This window comes from Molothrus ater, chromosome 13 (genome assembly GCF_012460135.2).
Source record: "Molothrus ater isolate BHLD 08-10-18 breed brown headed cowbird chromosome 13, BPBGC_Mater_1.1, whole genome shotgun sequence".
In the NCBI taxonomy this organism is placed as follows: domain Eukaryota; kingdom Metazoa; phylum Chordata; class Aves; order Passeriformes; family Icteridae; genus Molothrus; species Molothrus ater.
In genome coordinates this window covers 3,546,679-3,561,102 of record NC_050490.2, presented here as the reverse complement: position 1 = coordinate 3,561,102, position 14,424 = coordinate 3,546,679, and the positions used below count along the sequence as shown (strand labels likewise).

The window sequence follows — 14,424 nt, the reverse complement described above, 5'->3', positions numbered from 1 at the left end:
TGAAGCAGCGGTAGAAGCTCAGCTCCCTCAGGCAGTGAGAAATAAAGATTTCTAAGTGAAAAAGAAATAATTCCCCTTTTTCATTCCTTCATTGAACAAAGGCTGAGAAAGCAGGGTTTAAATTCTCCTTTCCTTGGCCTCACAAGCATTATTTTCCACTTACAACTTTAATTTATAGCAGTTTTGTGGCAGCAGCAAAGAAAACAAGGATCTGGGAGGAGCAGGCGTGGAATTCCCAGTCCCTTGGCTCCAAAGTTTACACACACTGCTTTGTCTGGAGCTCATCGATCAGGGGCTGCCATTAATATTCTCTTTGGTCAAATGGTTATGCAATTAGAGAATAGTTATTGCATTCAATTATGAAATGTTATATATTAGTGTGCAACACAGAATAGGTAATATATATTAAAACAAGCGAATGGGTGGATAATACAGGTTGTTATTTAGAGTCATGGGCATTAAAACTATCAGTGTTAATTTTGACCTGACTGAACAGAATCACAATTCCCTCAAAATGGCAGATAATCCCTTTAAGCTTGACTTGGCTCAAATACATTTACATAACTTTACTCAAGAAACACCTTTCCTCATACTGGTTTGGCCACATCCCTGCTGCCAGGCATCCAGCTGGACTCTGAAAGCTAAATTTCAACAACATTTTCTCAATCTTACATTTCTCTGGTGCAGAGAGGGGAGTTTCTACCTGCTGTTTTGATCTTTCTCCTGTGAATTTCCTTCTCTCAGCTCCTGGTGTGGTTATCTCTGCCTTGGCAACTCAGATGATCTGAGCTGCTCCTTGTTGAGGCATCAAACCTGCTGGAACAGGAGACACCAACTTAAAAAAAATCCTCACTATTTACCTTTATTTGTTTTAATTTTTATATTAATTTTTAAAGACTTGGGAGTGTGTCTTTGGGGGAAAGGTGGATGGTGATTCCCAATCAGGGCATGGCCATTCCCACCCTTTTTGCCCCTCCAGCCACCAGCATACTCTCTGTTTGGTACCCAGTGATGGGAGCAGCCCCAGAATCCCCACAGGCTTGCTGGGGAGGTGAGGATTTGACTGATTCAGTCAAATTTTGGCCGTGTGGTTTTCAATTCTCTTTTTGAGACATCTCAGCATCTCTGTTCAATCTGTTGTTTTCTGGGCTGTGGCTCCCCCTAAGTGCTCAGGAAACCTGCAGGCTTCACATTGTCACTGCCTGCAGGGTCCCCAAATTCCATGATGTCCCTGTGGGACACCCATCCTGGGGTTCACCCTGGCAGACACAGGGATGTAGGGGCTCCAGGTGGGATTATGGGCATCCAGGCAGCACTTGGAGTTCATTGCTGCTCCACAGCCACACCACTTCTCCCATTCCCCAAAAAGGGTCAGTTCTTGTCCCAGCTTTTGCTCCCCAATTTGTCCTGGTGCTAATTCAGCTCCCCAGAAGGATTTAACCCCCTCAAGGAGGGCAGAACCCAGAGTGATGCTGGCCTGGGGCTTGAGTGATGGAGAAAAGTGGGTGGTCCCCAGCTCACAGGCCTGTGGCAGATCTGTCCAGGAACATCTACCTTCATTCCTTTTCCCTCTTTTTTTTTTTTTTTTCTCTCTTCTCTTTGACATGCTTACCCATAAAGTCATGCTTTAGGTTCAGGAGAGATGAGCTACTCAACTGATTCCCTGGTGACAGGGAGAGGTGGCATTTAAAGGTCACCTGCTGCCACAAACCCCGCAGCTGCCCTGGTTTTAAACACAGCAGCCCTCCAAAATGACCTTGGGTTTGCTCCTAAGGACCAGAGAACCCCTCTCCATGCCTCAAATCATCTGGCAATCCCCCAAATTATCCAACAGAGCCAAACCAGAGATGGTTTCTTTGGCTCAGGAGCCATTTGGAAGGGAGTGGGAGATGGATGGGGCCCTCCTCTAAGAGATGAAACACTTCCCATAAACAGAATGAAGGCAAATCCCCTTGGTCCCCAAAAAAATCCCCAAATTCCATCCCAACACAAGGAATTTGGGACACCAGCATCTGTTGCTCTGTCCAAGAGGACACGAGGGAGATTTATCCCACCCCACCATCCTCAGGACTCCTGCCAGGGACTTCCCAGCCTCGTTAGCAGCTCTTGCCTTGGAGACATCCTTGGTGGCAGCAGCACCCCTGATGAGGCTCTAATTAGCGAGCTAATTGGAATAAGAGAGCTGTAGAGACAGTCCCAATGCACAGCCTGCTGCAGGGGAGGGACAGAGGAAAACAGGGATGAAGGGATGGAGAGGTGGGGGCAAGATTAAGGAGGATTATAGGGAGGGCTCCCAACAGCTGCCACTGTGGTTAAATTTAAAGTACAATTATTGTGAAGAGAGGGATCCAGGTTTCCTCATCCCACTCATTTCTTCTGGAGCCAAGAAGGAGTTGAAGCCTTGGAAGATGCCAGCTCCTTCCAAACCTCCAAATGACTGCTGGCAGTGGGAAAAGGAGACCCAAATATCCTCTGAAATACCCACTCCCACATCTTTCCCTGTCCTTGAAGTCAGATCCCACACTTTAACAATTTTTTGGGAGGGTCTTTACAGCTTCTCCCATCCCTCTTTGCTCTGTATCTCTTTCTATGGGAGATATTCTCCTTCTATTCTCTCTCTTCTAAGATCCCCTTTTAGGTTGAACTCGGAGAAAATTAAGTCTGGAACTGGATGATTCTTAAAGTCCTTTACAACCAAAACCATTCTATGATTCTAAGAAAATATGAAAATAAGAAAATATGAGCAACCAAGTCTGCTTGCTCATCCAACATTTTTCCAACTTTATCTCCTTCAAAACTTTGATTTGGATCTTGCCAGGGCCTACAGTTATTGGTAAATAAATAAAAATCTCAACTTATTCTGCTTGCTGCCCCAGGAAAGCAATAAAGACAAGGCCCAGCAACCCAGAGATGCAGGTACCTCATTATCTCTAGATAATTATCCATAGGTAATGAGATACCCAAGCCCCAGCAAGAGCAGAGTGGGAATAAATCCCCAAGGGACATGACAGATCATCACATTCCCACCCAGAATCATGGAATCGAGCAGACCCCACCAGCTAAGAGGGTTTTTCTCTGCTAAGTCATTCCCTCAGCAAGCTGCTCTCCAAGGAACACTGAAAACAAAACTAATCCTGTTCTCCCAGGAGGAGGAATCCAAAAATAACCCTGTGGATGAATGAGCAGCACAAAGCCAAGTGCTGAGGCTTGGGTTGAGTTTGGGAGCTGAAAGCTTTCCAGCTCCATGTTCCCACTTGAATTACTGCCCGGGCATTCACACGCCGTTCCTGCACTTCATTATGAAAAAGCCGTGGTGTTTCTTTTTGCTTTTGTTTCCCAGTACGGGACATGAAATCCTGCAAAACCCTGGGGGAGGATGCAGGGAGGGAGAAGCTCCTTGGAGCAGCCTGCAGGCTGATGGAATCCATCCAAAGCTGAGGAAAGCCACTGGTGCATCGGGACATGGGCCTGGAGTCCACAGCTCCAGCGCTGAATTCCTGGCTGGACTTGCTAAGCTTGGCACGTTTGGATGTTCCTCTGTGGGAAGTCCTGGCATGGTGGCAGCACTGGGGATGCTCCTGATATGCTCCCTGCTCTCTCAGCAGGCAGGATGCAGGCACTGGGGTGGCTCACCTGCTCCCTGCCTGCAGGAAGGAAACACCCCCAAAGCCAAGGATGGATACCCATGGAACACCCAGGCCAGTGCCATGGCACCGTTTCTCACGAGCATCCTGGGGCATGAGAGAAGACCTTCAGCAGGAATCTCACACCCAGGAACAGGCATTCCTGGGCTGGGATTCCCCTGTGAAGCCCACCTCCACATCCTGCCCTTCCAGGGGGAAGCAGCCCCCTAACCAGGTTTGTTCCCTGGCCACCTCCAGGGACACCCCAGCATTCCTGGTTCAGAGGAGGAGAGCAGCCAGGGCAGGGAAACCACCGTGCTCAGTGCTGTGTGCTGAGGAATAGCCCTGTGGTCTTGGGAAAGCCTTGGGTGTGGTGACAGCCGGCTCAGGGAAGCTGTGGCCAGCAGCTGCTGTGCAGTCCCTGTCACAGAACACCGGCAGGAGCACTGAGAGGAGGCAGCCCCGTGCCCAAACACCCCCCACCTCCCTGGGCTCCCAAACGAAGCTGAGTCCCTCTGTGGGGACAGCAGCAGTGCCTGTGTTTGGGAAGCTGGCCTCAGTGGCACAGCTGGGATTGGGGTGCCACCCCTACTGCCCTGGCTGCTGGCAGGGATCCCCACATCTCCAGGGATCCTTCCAGAGGCTCTGGAGCCCTGGCTCTCAGGGATCTGCATCCTAATAAGCATCATGATGTAACTCTGAGTAAGTCTTGCAAGGGATGAGCCTGAGGAAGCTGCCATTTCTTACCTTTTTTTTCCCCTCCCTTTGTTTCTGCTCTGGTTGAGATCACCCAGTCTGAACCTCAGCAACACATGCACCTTCTTCCCCTTCTCTTCCCATCCGTGGCCTCATTCCCAAAGAGAATCCCTGTGTCTGTGCCAGCACAGATGCTGCTGCCTGTACCTAAAGCTCTGGAATGATTAATTAATTTATTTCTACATGATTCCCAGTGTGGGAATGGCTACAAGTCTCTGTAACATCTCTGGACTCTGTCTCCACCAATTATCTCTGATGTCCATGTGTTTGGTGTTCCTGCAGGCTATCGACCCATCAGCTGCTTCCCACACATCCAGTGCCCACAAGCCTCCCACGGAAGCATCAAGATGCTCCAGTCTTTAAAACAGTTTTTGTTCTCTCCTAGCTGGGGTCAGGAGGAGGTTCACCTCTCCAGGGTGTTTGCATGGCATTGCTGCGGTATCTCCCGCATTCCTTTACTCTGTGTGGGAGGACAGGCATGGAATTGTGAGCAATTTGACCATTTTATTCCCTCTCCTGCCTGCAGAAACCACTGTCTGTCAATCCTGGAAACCCTTCAGTCTTCTGCACGACTCCCTGGCCCTGGGCTGGCGCCAGTGCTGCTCTGCAGGCTGCTCTCCTGCCTCTAGGGGATGGTCCAGGGTGGTCTGTCCTCTTCCTCTAGGCACTGGTGGGGAAGAGGACACCAAGATGGATGAAGGTTTTCCACAGAGAAGAGCCAAGCCCCTCTGGGAACTCCAAGGACCAAAGTGGAAGGTGTCAGGATCCAATGGGACTCATGATTGCAGTGGTGGCCACCAAATCCCTGGAGCTCAGAGGCTTTTGCTGTGCCAGCAGGGAGGTCCCTTTCCTGTGGGATCATCTCTTCTTCCTCCCAGCTGGTGCTGAGTCTCTCAACTGGGTTCTTCCCAGTTGGCTCCACTTCCCCCATGTCACAGGGAGCCACGAGTGTAGCTGCTGCTCAGCAACAAAAAATGTGATACAGGTTATAAAAATGTTGCAGTAAGGTCGAAAAATCATAAAGAAAGGCTTCATAAAATCAGGCCTGCTCTGGCTAGCCTGTCATTTCTTCTAAGGCACTTTGCAAGTTCCCATGTGAAAGCAATCCAGCAATCCTGTTGTGAGCAGTTTGTTAGCACAACAATCTATTCCTGGCTGAAAAACAACTGGCACCTGCATAAACTGTTTTTACACCATTAGATAGAAAAATGAAAAGTATCTCTCACAAACAGCTTTCCTGCATGTACTCCCAGGGGATTTGAGTGACTAATCAATACAGAATAACAACTTGCTACTAACCAATAATTGACAAGAAAGCTGCTAACCCACTGGAGTCACACACGAGGTCTGTAAAACTGTATAAAAAGGAGTTTTGTGAATAAAGAATGGGCTTTTTCCACCATGAAGAAAATTGAGTCCCATGTGATTTATTCCCATATAAAAACACCAGAAGTGATGGGAAAGGGGTGTTTTCCACCTGGTGGGACATCTCCAAGAAGCTCATACAGGAGGGGATGGTCCAGGAGGCCAACTGGAGCTTCACCATCCTCCTCTCCTGGGTGGCTTGGCCTGAGGATTGAGCAGAGGAGAGAGCAGAGCATCCCCATGATCTGCCAGGGTGGATTCAGCTCCTCTGCTCCAGTCTGCAGCCTAATTGCAGGTGGGACCAGGAAGAGGAGCCTTCTCTGTTTACTCACATAGTTTCAAGGTGAGTAACACTCGCTGGGCCCAGCTCTGGCTCCGTGGTGCTGTCAGAGTGAGACCTTCCCCTCCCAGCTGCCCCAGCCCCTGGGCTGCCAGGATGGGCTGAAGAAGCTCTCAAATGGAAGGACACAGGGCTTTGAACCCCCTCCTGCACCATCCCAGAGGGGCTGGGGCCCACAGAACTCTCCTTGCCTGGCACTGAGGATCTTTGTCCTCTTTTCCTCCCCTTCCCCCTTCCTTTTGGCACACAAGGAGCTGCTTTGATGCCCTCATGAGACAGATTTTCCATCGATAACAGATCCTTGTGATAACAGATCCTTGTGGTCACCCCTGTGACTGACTCATTCTTCCCAGGGGCTAAATTCTGGTGTCTTCAGCTCCCTTCAGGCACCTTGGGAAAGGAGATATCTTGTTTCCTTCATAACTACCTCTACCAAATAACCCCCTCCTGCCTCTGCTCAGGCCTGCCAATCCTGACTCTGCAGCTTGGCCAACCCTTGGCCAGCCTGTCCCCAGGAACTCCCTGTCCCTTGGATGTGGGAGCAACCCTTGCTGATGGGTTTCCTTCCTCCACAACCATGGGCTGAAGCAGAGGATCCCAGGAAAACATCAGACCTCAGAGAGCTTCTACACCCAGCAGAGTGAGTGGTCTTGGTGTCCTGGGTGGCTTCCTCTTCCAGGAATTACTTTTTGAAGCCACCCTCATCCTCCCCTGTCAGGAGAAATCCTATGGAGAAACATCTTCAGACATGCTGGATGCATTGGATGGTGCTGGGTTTTGCACAAGAGGCAGTGAATCATCACCCTCTCATCACTTATCTTCTCTGGACTCATGAGGATATCACAGACCTGGGTCACTCTGCCCTTGGTGCCCCCTTCTCAGCCTGTTTCACCACCGTTTTCACAGCAACCTGAGTTTTCAAGGAAGTGGGCTGGGGACAGTGACTCTTCGAGGGTGTTTTCCAAGGAAAGCTGCTGGGGGAAGGATGCTCATGGGATTTGGAAAGCCGCCCTTGTTTGCCGGGTCTGTGCAGGGTGTGAGGAGCCTTGTCTGGGAACACGGTGTGCTCTGCAGCCGCCGGCAGTGGGAGGTGGTGGTGGCTCCCGGGGTTATTGCTGCACCACTGAGGTAAGAGGGATTAGCGCCGCGAGGTTGGGAAAGGGCCGGACCCTCTTGCCGAGCTGGAGTCGAATTGCAGCAGGAGCACCAGCGGCTCCACAGAGAGCCCGAGGCCACGGGCTGGCAATCACCACCCCGGCAGGCTGGGACACCTTATTGCCCTCGTAAAAACCTCTTTTCACTCATCAGGCTAATGTGGGTTTTGGCTGGAGCAATTAGAGCCTCACAAAGGGCCCACTCGCCTCCCACTGCCACATCCCCGCTGTCCCCAAGCTCCCCCTCGCTCCGCTCCGCCCTCCGTGCCAAGTATTTCCTTCTCCTTTTCTCTGCGGTGAGAAGGAAAAAATCCCAACCAAACCCTACAAAAAGGCCACTTTCCCCCCTTTTTGTCTTGCAGCTAACCCGTGGGTGCAGGGAGCTGTTGGAGCAGGAGCACCCGGGCTTTTGGCAGGAATGCTGCTGGCCTGTCCCGTTCGTAGGAGCTGAGACAGCCAAGCCTGCCAAGCACTGGAGAGCTGGGGATGAACCTGAAGCCGTTCCTTGAGCTGGGAGCTGGCCAAGCTCTACTGGCCAAGCGTCTTCTTTATTCCCTTCTAGGCTTTTTCCATGCCTGGGTGTATTTCTACAGCGTGGAGACGAGTGGAAAATTACTGGTGATGCTCCAGTGCCAGGTCCCTGCCCTGGCAGAGGTGAGCTAAGGCTGCGTGCTCATCCAGGGAACTTCTCACCACGGGATGCTGCTGGGGCTGGAATGCCTTGAAGAACCAGCTAAGAAGTTTAAAAAAACAAAAATAAAGCTATTAAAAAGAAATAAATATTATAAATATGTCCCTTTTTTTTTTCCCTGCTTAAAAATATTTCTCTGAAGAAATCCATCCATGCTAGCTCACTGAAGTTTTTGCAGCCCAACACCTGTCTGGGTTCTGCTCCTCAGAAGTACCATGAGAAAGTACAAATACATCCCAAACAGAGTAGATAAACCAGGATAAACGATGTGCACCAACATCCACAGTCCCAAATCCCTGTGATCCCATCCTCAGGGAGGAAAGGAGCAGTGGCAGAGAGCTTGGGATGACAGGGAGCACCTGGGTTTGGTGGGATGGCTTAGGATGGATGGATGGATGGATGGATGGATGGATGGATGGATGGATGGATGGATGGATGGATGGATGGATGGATGGATGGATGGATGTTTAGAGGAGCAAGGAGCAAGCCCTGAAGATCTCCCTTCTGCTGTCCAAGGCATGATTCACAGCCCACATGCTGCTCCTCCAAGGAAGCAGAGCAATACTACAATCTTCCTGCTATGGGCAAACCCCCGACTTCAACACGCAAACCAAGGAGCTGAGGTTGGGGTGCTGCATCCCTGGGACCTGGGAGCCTCCATCCCAGTGTGGTTCCCCTCCTCCAGGCTCAGGGATGCTTATCTAACCCAGTTCCCCTGAGCCAGGACTGGTGGGAGGGACGGAGTGTGCCCTGCTCACATCCAGGTCACTGGAAAATCCCCTTGGCTGGGACAGAAGGAGCACATGGACATCACACACCTCAGACTGCTGAGCCTGGCCTCTCCCCTCCTCTGCAATGGCATCTCCAGCCTTCCTCTTTTTCTCCTGAAACTACTGATTTGGCCTGTATTTGTGAGCTGTTCTAGGGAATTTCACTCTTCCAGCCAGGAAGGGCAAGCCCAGGTGTTTTGGTGCCCATCAAAGGAAAGCATCTCCTTGGCAAACATAGCAAAGCTATTCATCACCTTCAGACACCTCTCTTCCCACGCAGCAATTTTCAGTGCCTGCAAAGGAAAAGAAAATAACAATAAATGAGTGAGGCTCTTGGCTGTGCCTGCTGCAGAATCCCTGGATGGGGCTGCAGGACCTTCTCCAGCCCAGTGTGGGACAGGACATCCCCCAGCTGACTGCTTGGATGCTGTCCTTTTCCATCTGTTCTGTTACTGGGACACTGATGTTGGGGCTGACCCCAGTTCCCCCAGCAGGGTTTTTACTGTGGAAACCCTCAGGAAAGAGGGCTGGGAATGAGGAGGTGGTGGATAAACCCCATTGCCAGTTTGGGGATGGCTTTATCATGCCAGGGAGAGGAGAGGAATGGCTGCTCAGGGTTAGGGCTGAAATGACCCCCTGCCTTCCTCTTCCCCAACCCAACTCCAAGTCCTCATCATCTTGCAGCTCATGGAAACCTGTTAGAAGGAGGTTTATTCCTGGCTGACCCTCCCTCAGGGATATCTGATGCCATCTGATCCACAGCAGCTGGATCAGCCCTTCCCACAGGGAACCACAGCTTGGCCCCAGTTCAGCATCTGCCCCTGAGCTGGGGACTCCCCAGCCCCAGTTGGCAGCTGGCCTTGATGCCACCAAAGTTCCTGGGGACTTCCCAGGGCTTCCCAGCCTTTGGAAGGGCTAACATTGCATCAGCCAGGCCTGGAGGAGATGCTCAGTGACACTCAGGGATCTCCTCCTCCTTCTCTTGGCTTTCAAAGCTTTTCCTGCTTTGCATGTTCTCCAGAAGGACGCCAGATCTCCCTGGGGCACTCTTGGTGCCACTTGGATGGGGACCTCCTTGGATCAGACACTAAGAAAACACAAATCCACAAGTTTTTTGTCCTCAGGCAGGTAATTAGTGGCTTGGGCTTTGCCTACGCCAAGCCAGTGGCTCTGCAAGACATAGCAGGTCCTGGGTTTTCCAGACTTTTCATCAGCTGGCCAGTGGCATACATAAATCCCAACCCAGGAAAATCCTGGATGAGCCTTCGCTGTTCTCCACAGTCCCAAAATCCACTGAGCACTTTCCCATCAAAGCTCAGCATCAGCAGAAGAACCATGCTCGGGGCAGGGTCCCATCTGCTCTCCAGAAGGTGATTCCCAGCTCACCATTCCAGCTTGGGCCTTCTAGCCCCAGCAGGACTTTTCAGCCCCAAACAATGATGAATTTTTGGAGAAGGCTCCATTACCCAGCGTGGCCCTGGCTGGGTAATCCCATCACCACATCCTGACACATTTTTTCCCCAATACCTGCAGCAAAAGGGAAAAATCCCCCATAGCCTTTTGTCCTCCCATCCCACCACCTCAGGCCAGCACCAGCTTGGAGGCTTCCTGCTTTCCTGACCTCCTTGCTGCTCCAAACATCTCATGGGGCCCACTGGATGGCTTGGGGCTGTGTCCTGCTGGATTTGACTGCAAGGGATTAGGTACAGACTGGGGAGGCAGCACAGGATGCTCTCACAGCCCCAAAGCTTGGAGACACCATCACAGCCTGGGATGGTTGCAAGTTGGTGCTGTGAAAAATGCATATGATATGATTGGCTCTTTGCAAATATTAAAATGAATACTAGATGTGTTATGTTGGAAAGTTATGCTGTATTAATCTCTTTTAAGTAGTGCTGTATGAATCTCTTTTAAGTAGTGTGGTAAATATGTTTTTTAGGCTATAGCTTAATATTAAAATAGAAACTATGTGATGTAAGATACTTTTTGTATTATTTTGTATACTTTTCCATTCCTAGCTCAAGGAATGGAAAAGATAATCAAGAAATTCTTCACATTATCCTATGTGTATAGAGATAACAGCAACGGACACCAAGATCCCAAGAGAAGAATTATTGCCTCCTTATCAGGACAGCTCAGACTTTGAGGAACCAAGAAGGTCGATTTACAAGATGGGGGGGAAGCTGAAATTAAGCAGAAACCCCCTAGTTTGAAAGGAATGTTTGAATCATGTATGAGATCTATGAATATGCAATAGGCTATTGCTTTTAAGGGGTAATCCTTTGTTAGCAAAGTGTGCTTTGTGGCAGAGTGCCAGGCACCCTATGTCCGTAATTCTTTGCTTTTTATTGTCTCTTATTGTCCTAATTGTTATTACTATTTTCATTACTATTAAACTTCTAAAATTTTAACAAAAGCAAATGGCATCCCTAAAATCTCCATCATATCCCCACAAAAACGAGTGGGCAGCACATGGAGAAGTCCTTTTCCATGACAGCATTTCAAAAGTCCAGGAGGAAAAAGAAATTCCAGAGAATAAATCAATAAACTTCTCCCAACGTGGTTTTAATTAGCAGTGTTGATGCAGACTTCAAAGGGAGGAAGGAGAGAGGAGGAGGAGCAGAGGCTCTGATTTAGCTCTTAGCAATGTGTATTCCTCTGCATCCAGCAAAGATTGAGAAAGGGATTGATTTTGGAAAAAAAAAAAAAACAAACAAAAAACAAACAAAAACAAAAACAAAAAAAAAAAAAAACCCCAAAAAAACCCAACCCAGATGTTAACACATTTGCAACCCCAAAACCCACGGGAAAAAAAAGCCCCAGATCCTCACATTCCTGCACTGACGCCCATCAGCTCCTCCCAAACACACGTGGCCATTGCTGACATCAGTTCCAGGAGAGCCGCAGGAGCTGGGAGGTGTTTTGGGGCCGACCCGCCTGTTTTGGAAACACTTTCCTCATTTCGAGGGTGGTGGTGTCAGCTCATCTTGGGCACGATGCCCTCCTTTATCTTCGGCTTCCCCATCGCCCCGAGGCTGCTCCTCCCAAGGTCATCCCACTGATCCATCTGGGTGGCTGCTCCTTATCTGCCCAACCAGGAGCAGCTTCCCCTCTCACCTCCAGGGATGGATGCCAGGCTGAGATAAAGATCCACTGGCTCCAGAAAGGGGGATGGAAAGAGGTTCTCCCATCCAAGCACGAGGTGGAGGGGACAATCTGCCACCAGGACACCGCTGGGCCAAAGAGCCCCAGGGCACCTCGTGCCCATTGTCTGGGCACGCCTGGATACGGGGAAATTAACATAAACCCAGATAAAACCAGGAGCAAATTAGCATAAAATGTATATACAGCCAAGAGAGGAGGGTGAGAGAGAAGCTGTTGCACTTCTCCAGGTATTTCCAAAACTTCTCTCCAGAGCCATGGTAGGAGAAAGCTGATTTTCCTCCTAAATTTTGTGCAGGCTGAAACCAGCAGAGAACCAAGACCAGGGGGAAAACCAAACCCAAACCCAAACCCGTAGCGTTTCGCATCTCATCCTCTCCTGGGCTTGAGAGGATGCTCGGGAGAGGGAGAGCTTCAAATGCTGGCTCAGAGGGGTCCATCCCCACCATCTCCTGATTTCCACAAGGGAAGAGGAGATGGTGGCACGGTGGAGCCTCAGCTGGAGCATCCCAGCGGCACACCTGGGTGCCACGGGAAGGCCGCTGGCTCCGGGGGGGGTGTTGGGAAGGGGTCATGGGGAGGAGCCGGACCGAAGGACAGCCCCGTGCTCGGCACTGGCCGGATGGGGACGCGGCCGGCCGGGATTTTCAGCAGCTGAGTGAGCCAGCAAAGCAAACACAGAAAAGAGCTCCCGAGTCATATAAACAAACAAACAACCAATTAAGAGATGAAATGAATCTCCCAAGTACATAACCTTTCTGTTTAAACACTCTGGGCCTGGAAGTGTTCCAGCACATCTGACCCAGCTTCGCCTGTGATCTCCCTGCGGGATGAAAGGGGCTGGGTTTCAGGGAGTGACTTTTCTTCTGCCTCTCTCCCCACCTAATTATATTATCCTTTCTTTCTTGTGTTGGTTTATTTCAAAGGGAAAGTCCCTAGATGTTTCCTTCTGTTAAAAATGGGTTAGAAACGACTGTAAAATAGTTGATAATTGTTAAACATGTACTGTTAGTTTGGTCATTGTAAAAAGGGTTAAGAGGGTAGTTATAAGAAATCCAGTACTCAATGTACCATAAGTACACCTGAGTAAAGTGCATCACCCCCCAAGTGAAACGAGCCAGCCTGGACAGAATCGTAATGGCCAATCAAGCACCGAAAGCCTTCATGCAAATGAAGGATCCAAAAAGAAACCAATCCAAAGGGACAAAAAACAGGATAAAAAGGGGCATCTGACCCACTGAATTTGTGCTGCTCCACCTGGAACATCAGGGCCATCGCTGCTGAGCAGCCCCGACGGGAACGCTCTTGCTCGGCCCGGGGGCCTCCTTGCTTTAGGCCTTTCTTTTTATTATAATAAATGCTGAAATTACTTGAGTACCGGGAGTGTGGTCCCGTTTTTAACACTTCTGCATCCCCTCCTCAGCACGGAGCAGGAGCTGCCTCCCTCCCCATCCCTGGAACAGGACTGACTGCTGAGTGACCTGTTAATGACAGAATTCAAGGACGGTATAGAGGAAACGAAACTGTCCTTAAACTGGGGTAAATCGACCCAGCAGCATTAAAAGAGCAGAGGGAAGAGAAAAACAGGCTTCAAAAGGAAGGCAGACAGCCCTGGGAGAATTCTGGGGGAGAATGAGGATGCTTCCACAACAGGACAAGGCACAGAGGTTTAAGTGGGTTAAACCCAGTTGCAGTGATGTTAATTTTACTGGGGTTTCTGTCCTCTGCAGCTCAGGGGACCCTCAGCCAGCTCCCTCCTTGGAGCATCCAACACCCCACGAGCTGCCAGACTCCCTCCTGCCTGCTCTGGGGCTTCCCTGTGCAGCCACTGCTGATTCAGGAGAGTGAGGGACTCACCCTGCTGGCTTCAGCACAGCCTCTAATCCCAGGCTTAACTTTAAACCCAGGTTTGGGGTCCCACAGAGGACAGTAGTCACACAGCCCAGCCGAGGTCACCGCTGAGTTATGCTGACTCTTTCCAGGGATGGGACAGGGTGGGGTGTGTGTGGGTGTGTGTGTGTGCACGGTTTTAATTAGTGCCGTTAAATTGCTTAAATCCACACCTCTGCAGAATTTTGTTAACCAAAACTAAGCGTGGAGGCTGCAGGGATAAGGACCATTTAGAGGAAGCATCACTTACTAGTTTTTGAGAAAGAAAACCCTTGCTTGATACCAGACTAACAGCTCTTTCATCCCTTGGTGACAGGGTTCCACGTTAAAAAGGCTTTTATGGAGGTGCTTGATGTAGCCAAACACCCCACTCTGCCCCACCACCAGGTGCTCAGTCCTGTAGAAAATATTTGGGGACAGGGACCACATATTTGTGAGTCTGCTTAAAAGACTAAAATACCTCCTTATCTGGAGGCCAAGCACACAGATACAGCCCAGGTGCCATGGGATGGAAAGGGGTGATGCAACTTGGATATATCTGCATCCCTGGCAGGGAACAGTCCCCAAAACTCAGCAGACCAGGAAAGCTGGGTGACCCCCCCCCCCAAACCCCACCATGCAGAGATGCTGAGTGATTCCCCAAACCCCACCATGCAGAGATGCTGGGTGATCC

The 14,424-nt window shown here is 50.2% G+C and overlaps 1 protein-coding gene across 1 annotated transcript in view; it reads right to left on the bottom strand.

The window, feature by feature from the left end:
* Positions 1 to 4,533: 4,533 nt before the first annotated feature.
* The window catches only part of PPCDC (phosphopantothenoylcysteine decarboxylase), a 30,875-nt gene continuing 20,984 nt past the window's right edge, over positions 4,534 to 14,424 (bottom strand). Inside the window, exons 6-7 of the transcript XR_008508590.1 lie at positions 8,748 to 8,992; positions 4,534 to 7,971 (exon numbers count right to left, since the gene is read on the bottom strand). The gene's annotated coding sequence lies outside the window, so the exon portion shown is untranslated. The remainder of the gene's footprint in view (positions 7,972 to 8,747; positions 8,993 to 14,424) is intronic.